Here is a 13,288-nt window from a genome sequence, read left to right on the forward strand (position 1 = left end):
ATTCTCAAAACAATCAGTGGCCCACTCATTTTCCCTGTTTATCTTCCAGTGATTTTTTTTTAATGACAGTCTTGGGATAGTTCACCCAAAATTGAAAATTGTCATCATTTACTCCTCCTTACGTTGTTCCAAAAGAACACAAAAGAAGATATTTTGAAGAATGTTGGGAACCAAGCAGTAACCAGTAGCCGGTGTCTTCAATAGTATGGAAAAAATTCTATGGAAGTCCATGGATACCGGTTGGGTTCCCAACATTCTTCAAAATATCTTCTTTTGTGTTTAATAGAAGAAAGAAAATCATACTCAAATTCATTTTTGGTGAACTATTGCATTCATATAAAAAGGAAGCAGTCAAATGGAAAAATGTGTATAAACCAGAACAAATCTCATTGGTGGTTTTGACAACTAATCCAGATCAGACCTGAATTTCAGGGCTGAAATCTCCCAGTTTCTGTCTAATGTATAGGTCAAATAAAACAAAAGCATAACAGCCTGTGTTTTACTGCGTCCCCAGATGAACACAAGCAGAATCCCGGCCAAGTCCTTCCTTTATTATAGTGGTTCAGGGATCTAATGCAAAACCTTGAGTGCATATATGGGCCTTTTTCCATTTCTGTGTGAGTTTCTCAAAAGAGCCCTCACACTTTGGTTCCTTGTTCTCGTAACATCTGTTTGAGAATGAATGATGGGGAAGGGGGTGTGTTTCATGCGCTCACGGTGCGGAGAGAGAATGAAAGGGGGGTTCGCTCTGAGTTATTTCTGTGCCATCTTAAGGGTGCATTGAAAATCATCCAAGCAGCTCGTCACCTTGGAGGCTGCGGTGGGAAAATCCCTGGTTGGCTGGCTCTGAATCGGCCCGGTTCGCTGAACCGCTTTGAATTCTGGGATGGAGGTCTTTCAGCGGCGACACTTCTTTTGACCGGACGAGTGCTCCTGCCGCTCGCTCTGAATGGCAGGATGTCGCTGGTCAACTTGGGTATGTTAAAAGTGAATTAAGTTGGGACACTCAGCTTCTTCTTAATCCTGTTAAAGCTCTCGGTCTAAAGTTGACCAGGCCTGCTATTGTTTTGGACAGTATGACGTCTTACATTCTTACATAACACTATGAATTCAATCAATCAATCAATCTAAAACCGTTATGGTTATTAATATGTAATTTTATAATGTCAACATCAATATTAAAATTATTTACATAAAAAAAAAAAAAAAAAAAAAATATATATATATATATAATATATGTGTGTAATTTAGTATATTTAATGATTTATTTGCATAATTATTTATATAAGAGTATATATCTATATTATGAATTTAATAGTATAATTATTTAATTTATTAATTATTTAATGCTATTTAATTACAAATGCTTATTTGTAATAGTTTTTGTTATTTATTTAATTTATATATATATATATATATATATATATATATATATATTATATATATATATATGTATATATATATATTATATGTGTGTGTATAAAATTTTTAAAATGAAAATAATTTTCATTATTTTAATTTGTTATGTAATCAATAATTTAATTTTTAATAAATATTATAAAATTAATTATTTATTTAATTATATATGCTTATTTGTTAAAATACATGTAGTTTATAGTTATTTAATTTAGTATAATTAATTAATAAGTATAATATTGAATAATTATTTAAATAATTCATTTAATAATATTTAACAATTAACTTGTTATATATTTAAGTATTTAATTATATATACTTATTTGATAAATTATACAAAATTAAAAAAAAAATTATGATGAACTTCAGTGCTTTAAAAACTAGATTAATTGTTTCATTATTGTATTTATATATTTTTGTAATTATTTATTAAAACGCATACTATATAATAAAATATATAAAATAATACTTAGAAATGCTATAAAGAGTATATTCACCTCAGTATATTCATAAACAATTTTATGTCACGCCGTCCACTTCTATTCAGAATCAACCATGAAGCGAATAAAATGCTGAAAATTAACCATGCAAAACATGATTATTTGTAATATGGCTATAAAATGTCTCCTAAACCTAATGCAGAACAAATCTGAACATTTATTTATGCTATTTGAGCTCGCACTTTAACCTCATAGAGTTGGCGATGCTGTGGCAACCCGAGGGCTGTAACCCGAGTCTGTGATCTGTGGTCATTTACCAGCCCTCCCTCTCTCTCCCTGCCCCCCCACAGACTGAAGTCATTACAATCAATTAGCTGCTCTTTGCTCCGGCCTAATCAAGGATCTGGTACAGAGCAGCTTCCTGTCTGTAGGTTTCAGGCAATGATTTGAGATTATACAGTGTCTGTCGTTTGCAGGGTGAAGCATGCTCTGGGGTGGAGGCATCTTGATGTTGCCAGTTTGTGGGTGCTTGGATCAAAACCACAGCTTTGTATTTGTTATCTCTGATCTTGTTTTTGTCTGTAATGAAGTCCAGAGTGTCCTGAAGTTGTGAAGTTGAAGTAAAGGACATTAGGTTGACACAAATATTAGATTCCAAGTCAAAAAAACGACCCTATTGACTTACTTATTGCACACTTTTTTCATATACGCTGCGATTTTTTGGAGCAATGCAATAGAAGAATGATTTTAGGTTCCTCAAGGAACCATTCACAGAACAATTCTTTAAACATTTCAAAAGAAACTTTTTCCACATAAAAGAACACTTTGTTTCATTAAAAAGTTGCATGAATGTTAAATGGAATGCCAAGAGCCTTTATGTTTTAAGCTTCTTGATTCATGTTGCTCCAAAGAATCAAAGAGTTTGTAGTCTTTAATTTTTTTTTAAAAATAATTTCTAAAGTGATTTTTCTCTCAGCAGACATGAAATAGGTTGTAAACAATTTGATTTTGACTGAATTATTCTACTTAAGTACGATAAGTAAGAGTTCATGCACAGATATTTTCCAAAAAGCAAAAAAATAAAATTAATGCACAGTTCATAGGCTAGTTTTTCTGTGTAATCTTTAATCAAAATGCATTAAATTATAGGTGATTTGATTCTAAGGACAATTTAATTTAATTTTTATTTTAATAATTTTTTTAATTATGAATGTACATATTTTATTAATAAATATACATAATTAATGCATAATTACTAATATATATATATATATATTATATATATAATATATATATATATATATATTATATATATAATATTTATTTATTTAATTGTCTTTTTAATATATATAATTATTTTATTTAATTATTTAGTAACATTTAATAAATAAAATAACTAAACAATTAAATGATATTTATTAAATTATTTAGAATTATTAGTATATATATTATATAACTAATTATTATTAATGAATATATATATATATATATATATGTATATATGTGTTATATATTTTCTATATGTATAAAATGATAGTTATCCTATTAATGATGCGTTAATTAAGATCTCATGTTTTCTAAAAAGCGAAAGGCATAAAATGAATGCAGCAAGCAGTGTAATGGAGCTCGAGCAGCTAGAAGCTCCTGTGTTCACTGTGTGCATCGGCTCTGGTGACTCTCAAAAGCAGCTTCATTGTAAGGGGCCCTGCGCCTGGGGTTGAAGGGTTAGTCAGCATGTGTTCTGCTCTCTTGTGTCTCATCCGTCCTTCTTGGCACTGCCTCTGTGTTTTCCATTAGCGCGAGATGATCTTCCCTTCTCTTCCTCTTCTTCATGGTCGTGCGTTTCTGGAAGGCCGTGGGCAGCGGTGCATTCTTAACTCATGAAACCCAAAACTTCAAATCCCACAAGCCCTCTGTCCTCCCGTCAAGACGTGCATTGTTTGTGAATGTCATCCGGCGGCTCATTCTTTGCCGTGTCTTGTGGTCTCTTTTCTCGGTGTGTGTTGTGTGGCTGTTTGTTCTCGCAGGGCGGACGCACAGTCACTGTTTTATCAGCTCCAACTATTAATCCAGGCTATAGAAGTGTAAATGAAAGGGCTTTTTTGAGGATCAGTTTCTCTCATGCTGTTGGGCTTCTGAAAGCGTGTCTGGACTCGTTTCAGGGAGTTTCTGCCTGCTGTGTTTACATCCTTTTTTCAGTAATGTGAATTTCAAACAATTATAAAAACAAGATGTGATAACAAAGGAGGAAGAATCCAAACAACAAAGATTTCTTAAGGAGTTAAGGTGGACGTCTTGCTGACATGAAAATCTGTTTTTTGTGTGTGTGTGTGTGTTTTCTATAGTAGGGATTCCCAAACTCTTTTGTCAGCCAAGCAACTTTGAACTAAAAGATTTACTCTGTAAGTACACCTGAGATTTTAAGTTGATGTTTTAATAAATTAAAAACACATTCTCTTGTTCACAGTACTCTTATGTTGGTTAATGGTCACATGACATGCAGGTAAACAAATATAATATTTAATCTTTTTATTCAGTATTTTGTTTGGATCATTTAAGATTATACATATGATTTCTTTTAATATTTTTTTTAATCTGATTTTAATTTTATATTATAATATTATAAATATTTAATGTTTAGTCTTATTTCATCTTTTTGATATTTTAAGTATTTTATTTATATATATATAAATTGTATTTAATATTTTGTGTAATATTTATTTAAATATTTTATTTAATTTTAATTTATTGTTTTAATGATTTTATGAATTTTTAGTTATTGTTGAATTTGGCTTATTTAATTAAAAAATATTTTAATTTAAAACTTTATGGTTTTATAAATATTTCATAATGTTAATTATATGTTTTAAATTATTTAAATTTTTATTTTTTACAATTTCATTTTGATAATTTAGATTTCAAATTATTTTAATTTTACATTATGATTTTATAAATATTTTGTAAATGTTTTGTTTTAATTTTTTTATTAAAAAATAAATTTATTACATTTTTATAATTTCATTTTTATAATTTAGTTGGAAAATAATTTTATTTTACATAATAATTTAAAAAATATTTCGTAAGTATTTGATCTTTTTTTACAATTATTTATTTTCATTTTTTTTTTATTAACTGTTAGCTTTTCAATTACTCATGAACCACAGTTTAGGAAACTCTGATCTATACAGCAAACAATTACCCAGATGTGACTTTGAGTTGATTTGGATCCTAAAACCAATTTAAGAATATAATTTTTGTTTACCCCATGAAAGGAATAGTTTATTCATAAATAAACAATATATCATAATTTATTCACAGAAGATGATTGGGACTTTCATGCTGCTCTTTTAACATAGAAGCATGAGATGAGCTCCAAAAAAAAGCAAAATAAAGGTAGCCTGTTTGACTTGTTAGCTATATTCCAAGTATAATCCAAGACGTACAATATTTCTGTGCAAAAAACAGACCAACATTTAAGTTGCATTTAAAGTTGGGACACTCAGAAACATAAACACAGTTTGTTTCTCATTAACAGGACGCACGTTTTATTCATTATGCTTCTGAGATCATTTATGTTTCATATTGAGTTTTGCTGCAGATATGAATCCAGCAGATGTTCGTGAAGCTTTGACCTTTGCCACGTGTTGAAAGGTAATGTTTGTTTGAGGTGCAGATGTTAATATATCAGTTTTTGGTGGTTCTCATGGTTCTTTGGCCAGATCTTCCCAGGTTCCCGGTGCACATGTTGGCCACTTTTCATGACTTCGGTCTTCAGACATTGGGTTTTTTTGATAGAAAAGGCTGGTCCTGGATCAGTGGGTTGAGTTAAGCTCTACCTAGATGCTCTAGGACTGGAAAACCCATCACTAGAGAGAAAGTTGATTGTTTGTTTGTGTTCTACTTTAGCTATATGCTTAGTTAATGGATTATTTATCACTTGATGTGGTGGATTCCCTACTAAAAGCGGCGATGAAATGAGATCAAGAGAGCACCTCGACTGCACTGTGTTTACGTAAATGAGCTGCTGAAGTTCCTCAGAGAGCATGTAATGGCATATGGGAGCGTTTTTGTGACAGAAGGGGCTGGGAAGACAGGAAAGACATTAAGGAGAGCAGACTGAAGCCCTCCAGCGTTTGACTGAATGCCACAAAGGCCCTTCATCAGACGCTCCTCGCTGACTTGCTCATCCGGTTCCTTTTTGGGTTCAGAGACGGATGTTTTAGGTGCTTGTATGTAGTTGTGTTTGTTTTCTCTGCTGGAGCTGACATGTGTAAAACCAGGAAATATGACTGTCTTTTCATGATCAAAATCACTCATTTAGCCTACTATATCTATATTGAAAAAAAAAAAAAAAAAAAAAAAAATATATTATAGATATATAATATATATATATATATATTATATATATATATATATTATATATATATATATATATATATATATTATATATATTTATATATAGTTTTGCAAAAATGCAAATTTTTTTCATTGTGCATTCCAATTAATTTCACTCAAACTGGAGTTGGGTTATTTTGACAAGGTAAAAAAAATAACTAAAAAATACAGCTAACTAAGACAATAATTCACAATAAAAACATGAAAACTGAGTTATATGGTTTTGCAAATAAACTCTTCATATATATTTTTTTATTTACATAAAAAATTATAAAAAAATTATACATGTATATAAAACAAATTATTTGTATAAATAATAATAATAATTATTATAAGTTATTAATATTATACTTACTAATAATGATTGATTCATAAATATTCCAAACATTTGCCCAGTATAAATGCATAGGTCAAAAGTTTGGAATAATTAAAAAAAATTAATTATGTTATGCTTGGCAAGGCATAACATACAGTGAAATGCAATATGCAATTTAAAATTACTATTTTCTAATTGAATATGATGTCAGAAGTAATTTATTCCTGTGATGCAAAGCTGAATTTTTCAGCATCATTACTCCTTCAGAAATCATATGTGTCTAAGACATGTGGCTTTTTTTGTGCTCAGTATCCTGTTGATTTTGATTTTGAATTGATGTTGATTTAGCATCAGAATTGTTCATTTCACACCATGTTTTAGGATCTGCTTTAGTCGCTCTCATGTCTGGAGCGTCAGGATGTTTGTAGCTGCTGTTGCGTTGCAGACGTGCTCTATAATGACCGTAATTACACCGATGAAGAAAGCTGATACCTGCTCATTAATGCCACATGATCACCTGCAGCCGGAAAGAAACTCAATCTGTTTGTTTTTGATGTCAAAACTTATAGTTTGTATGCAAGTTAGTCTGATTCATGATTAATTTGTATTATATTTCATGTTAAATATTGTAAATATGTTGACAGAATCAGTCTCCCCTGGTAAACAGAGTTTCCTCAAGACAAACAAAAGCCTTTGCGAAGTCAAGCGTCCCGTCACTGATTTGTTTTGTGTTATTGGTGAGACATGAAAGTTGCATATAAAAGAGATTAATAACAACAGGACCCGATAGCAAACACAAAGTTGATTGTCCTAGAAAATGACTCTTTTTGGAATATGAAATTGGAGACACATGTTGAGGAAATGAGAAGCGTGTGTTTCGGGCTCTGCTCAGGTCGGCTGCGGTCAGATTTGTCAAATCAAATGCAAAAAGTTGCTCGTTTCCTCTGTTTGGACATTGGGGGAAGAGATTCCGCTGATTCAAGTGGTTTTGTCAAGGAGATTTGTTGTACTTTTTGTCTAACGTGAGTTTTATGTGTATATAAAAAAAAAAATTCAATTTTGTTTTACAGTTCAATAAATCAATTAATTGATCAATAAGTCTCTCTATATATATATATATATATATATAATTTTTTTTTTAATATCAATTTGTTTATACAAGTGCAATTTTTTTTTTTTTTAATATCAATTTGTTTATACAAGTGCAATTTTTTTTTTTTAATATCAATTTGTTTATACAAGTGCAATTTTTTTTTTTAATTTGTTAGATAACAGAAACTTTTTTGCAAAGTAAAAACAATATATATATTAAATGTATTTGAAATTGTAATTGTAATTTTTGTATTTAAAATAATTAAATTATTATAAATAATTGCAATTAAAAAGTTATTTTATAGATATATGATTTTATTGATAACATTTTATAGATATATGATTTTAATAAGAATTTGTATGATATATTTATAAATTAAATAAATATTAAAATTTATAACATTAGAATTTTTTTGTGTATACATACATAATGTATGTATGTACGTATATATATATATATATATATATATATATTATATGTGTGTGTGTGTGTGTGTGTGTGTGTGTGTGTGTGTGTGTGTGTGTGTATATATATATATATATGTGTGTTTAATTTGAGCTTCACATTGCAATAGAAATGTACACAATAATAGAAATCTAATCATGCTAACCAATAAACCAATAAGATTTTAATTCCTTCACACACTTTTGCAAGTCAGGACTTTAAATCATCCGTCAGATATTTATTGGATTGCTTGTATGGAGCGTAACCTAAATGTGAGTTTGCTAAAGCAGTGACTAAATTGGTTTTTGGCTATTGGTCAATGTCACATAAATCCTTCACAGTAAGACCAGGAACATGTATTAAAGTCAACAGGGTGAATTTTGTAAAATAAAGGCAATGTTCCCCCGTCACAACAGTGCAAATCAGCCCGGCGCTGATCTTGCTTTGTTTCTTTTATATTCCAAGCAATTTGTTGCACAAACAGTGAGAAGTGGTCTGGGGGTTTTGTTTGTTTTCACAAGCGCAGAGGAACAAGCCCCCCGAGAGCAGATCAGCCAGATCTGAAGCTCAGTATCATAAGTGCATGAAAGACAAACACAGTGATGGAGAGCGGCTGCCGCAGACTCAAACCCTTTTAACCCAAACAGTGCTCTCCTGCACTGGATTTATCTTCTTCCTTTAGCCCACGAGGTCTGGAGCGTGCAATCAGCATTTGATTTCTTGCATTTGTGCGCAGCACTGGTAGGCCTGTTTAGATCATTTCAAGTTTATGCATGCAAATCTATTTGGCAAAATAAAAATTGCAAAAATAAATGCTAAATTTGCTAAAGTGTGTCTGGAGGTTTAGTAGGGCTGAGCAGTTAATCCAAAGCAAAATTGTGATTATGGTTTAGTGTGATTATCAAATTGCAAAGGCTTCATATGTGAGTTTCAGAGTGATGTGTGGTATTGTGTTCATTTACACGCGAGCAGCTCATGATCAGTAGATTTCAGTATCTCAGAGCGACTCGGTTCAAAGTAATTGTTGCTTTACATGATCATATATATTTGCATAGTAATTTGAAAAAGTCTTATAGTAATATTTCATGCAATAATAATAATTATTATTATTTTATTCTAATATTGATATTTAATTACGCTTTTTACCCAAACTGTGCAGCCCTTCAAACGAAGTAAATTAGTTCATATATGTTTTTATATATTAGTTAATTTATATTTTATATATAATATTATGTGTTTTATATATTTTATGTATTATTTCATATATTGCTGATTATTAAATTTTTTATTTTTTGTTAAAAAGGGTTGTTTTATTTTTTTTTATTTATTTATTGTTGTTTTTTTTTTTTTATATTTATATATTTTGATTTTTTATATATGTTTTCATATAATTTAGTTGGTGTGTTTTTGTCATTTATTGATTTTAGTTACTATACCCTCATTAGAACTTTAGATAAAAATACGAAATGTAGAACTATATTGCAAAATATAAATATAAAAGACATTTTAAATATTTGAAATCAATTACTAACAATTTTTAAGAGGTGAAAGCAAACCTGTAACTCTTAAAAAAAAATAGCATTTTTTTGTTGTTTTTTTCCAGAGAAATGGCAATTCTTTTTTTTTCTCTGCAACAAATCGTACAGCTAGTTTTAATATCGGGTTTCACTGAAGCTCTGTTTTGTGCCATTCACTTGTGATATTTATTCATGCAGTTTATTTGCATCATCTGGGATCCATATGAGGCGGTTTGTTTCTTGTAAAGAGGTACCAGTCTGTTCTGAGAAACCGTAAAGAAAGCAGCGAGATGCAGGTCGCCTCAACTTCACGTGTAATCCTAACAAATGCTGCTGGGTAATTTAGTGAGTTCTCAGGCTAGAGAGATTATCCGCCCCCTTCCTGAACCCAGACCAAAGAATAGCAGCAGTGTCCAGATGCAGTTTGATTTTATCTTTGATGTTATGATATCCCATCAAGCAGTGTCCCTCTGATTGATCATCGCTGCTCTCTCTCCTGCAGCAGATAGAAACTGATAGCATGCATGATCCTGTTCAAAATCCCAGAGGGATGAATATTGAAGCAGCGAAGGATCAAACAAATAGCTGCCCTTTGAAAAAAAGTGTGGTCTGCTGGCTTGTTTGCTGTTATCTCCATCTGGTTTACAGCTAATTGGGTTCTTAAGAAGAACCATCTATACTTGTAACTTAGCTGGCAGTGTTCTCATTAAATTAGCTTCATGTGTGTGCTGAGATGCCAAAGCACAAGTCAAACCAGGTTCTTCAAACCGTTTGCTTTATGTGACGTGATTATGTGTCTGGATTGGATTGGATTGTGTGAGATTTCAGAATGAGACTGTTTGCCAGATTAACCCTGTAAAGGGTTCATTAGACAACTTTATACAGAATATAAAAGGAGATCTAAAAAATTTTGCCTATGTGTGTTTTCATATTTGATGCATCAGGGTTTTCTGGTTCATATAGTGATAATACAGAACATTTTATTCAGAAACCTAATCTGAGCAAAAATTAGCAATTTGGTTAAGTTTCTGATATTTGTATGGACAAATTTAATTAAATTCTGATTTGTAATTCAAATTTATTTAAGTTCTTTATTATGTTTTTTGTATAAAAGATTTTTTTATAATTTTGTTTTTAAAAATGCTTATTTATCACATTGTTTTTCAGGAAACACTGTCATGTTATTTACTGAATGCAGTCACATTATGCAAAAAAATAACATTTTTCAAATAAAACGATAAAAACATAAAAATAAAAATGAACGAATAATAAATAAAATAAGGTAAAAGATAAATAAATGCATGAAAAGTGAACATTTAAAAATGCAAAATACATTTAAATGGAAAACAAAATAAAGTAAACGTAACTCAAATAAAAGGAGATGTAAAATAAAATTAAATAAAACTGACTTCATCAAATCTGAAATGAACTGAAGAGATGGCAGACTACTTACAAGAAATTATATAAATATCAGTCATCACTCTATTTCTCCAATAATATGTTTTAGGAAGATGAGATGGAAATAATCAAAACATATATTGAGAGATGAAGAAATAAACGTTCCTCAGAAGATGTGAGATGTTCTGGAGGCTTGTGAAGATCATTCCTCCGCTGAGGAACATTGAAAGTAAAGCTTCTGGAAACAAACGCTCCTCAAAAGATCCTGATGATTGCCAGATTTGAGGGACTCTAAAACATGATTGATGGAGAATCAAGTAAAGCTGAGCTGCTTCAGTCCAGTAAGAGTTCATCTGGAGATATTACTGCAGTTATTCTGACCTTTACTTGATCAAAATCAGTCAAGAGCTGAAGCTTGATGTTTGTACAAGTGCACTAAAAAAGCTTTTACTGAATAAAATCAATCAGACGACAGAAGGCATGGAGTAGATTGTGTGTGATGGGTTTGATCAGTAATTATTTGCATATCAGGTATAATACAGATGGCTTTAGTTGTGTTTACAGATGGTTTTTTGTGTTTAAGGTTGCTCTGTTGTTATGTTGTTAAGTTTGTGTATATATGAAAGGAAATAAATGCATTTTTGTGATGATATAAGCTCCTTGTGAAAATATTTTCTTGACTTCCTGCGTTGCCATGAGAAGTCAGTCTTTTGTGAAAACATAAAAGGAAATTGATGTGTAAGGGGGTGAGCCTCGGTTGTGGATTGGTGTTTGGTGTTCACTGCTCTGTTCAGACACGCTCGTATCTCTGATCCACACAATGCTGAACTAAATCTCATCTCTATGTATTGGCAATGCTGAACTAAATCTCATCTCTATAATGCGCCGTATTGCACCCTCCGAACCATGGTGTGTGGGGTGTTGTTCATTGATGCGGCGGTGTGGGGTGGGGTGGCGGGGGGTTTGTGTGCAGTGGGTTTATGTGTGGTTGTGTGTTGTGGTTTTCTATTGCTCGAACCAGGTGTGTGTGTGTGCGCGCGTTTTTGATTTTTTTTTTTCATGTGTATGTTTGTTTGACCCTTACTGTGACAGAAGCATGACACACTTAATGTATTAATTCAGTTCTGTTCAAAAGTTTGGGGTCTGTTAAGTTCTTATATGTGTCTGTTAAGAAATTATTACTTTTATTTGGAAAGTGCACATTAAATTGACCAAAAGTGACAGTAAAGATGTTTTTAATGCAGAAAAATTTCTGATTCAAATAAATGCCATTCTTTTGAATTTTATGCTGTTAACTTTAATTTTTTGTGAAGAATTAATGTGTATCTCAGCTTCTGCAAAAATATGAAGCAGCACAACTGTTTTCAACATGTGACAACATAATAATCAAGAAAATGTTTCTTGAGCAGCAATATCATTGGGGCATGATGAAAATTTTAGAATGATTTCTGAAGATCATGTGACACTGAAGACTGGAGTAATGGTTTAATCACAGGAATAAATTACAGTTTAACATATATTAACATAGAAACATATTATTTTGAATTGTAATAATATTTTACCATTTTACTGTTTTGTATTTGTGATCAAATAAATGTGGCCTTGATGAGCAGAAGTGACTTTTGAAAAACAATTAAACATCTTAGCAACCCCAAACCAGTGTTATTATATTTAACTTGAAATAAAACTAAAACCATTTTAAAAAACTGTTACTTAAAATAAATGTTAACAGTTTTCATTGTAATTTTGTTTAAATTGATGTACTTAAAACCACCAAAACTAATACTGGAATAAAAATTAATAAAAAAATGTTTTTTGACTTGTATAAAAAAAAATAAAAACTACTAAAACTTTAACTAAAATTAAAATAAAACGAGAAAAAAAAGATTAAAAATATTAATAAAAAAAATTAATAAATATTTTAATATGGTATAAAAATAATAATGGATGGTATTAAAAGAAAATTTGATAATAAAAAAACTATAAAATAAAAACTATTAAAAATGTCAAGCACTACAAAATTACTAAAACTAACTAAAATTAAAAAGAGAAATAAAAGATTAAAAATATTTATAAAAACAAAAACTACTAAAAATGGTAAACACAGCAAAATGGCTAAAATTAAAACAGAAACTATAAAAATAAAAACTATTAAAAATGACAAACACTACAAAATTACTAAAACTTTATCTAAAATTTTAATTAAAACAGAAAATGTATAGTATCTCGAAAATACTGAAATAACACTGCTGCAAACTTTTATATCATA

The sequence above is a fragment of the Cyprinus carpio genome, chromosome B11, assembly GCF_018340385.1.
Source record: "Cyprinus carpio isolate SPL01 chromosome B11, ASM1834038v1, whole genome shotgun sequence".
NCBI lineage: Eukaryota > Metazoa > Chordata > Actinopteri > Cypriniformes > Cyprinidae > Cyprinus > Cyprinus carpio.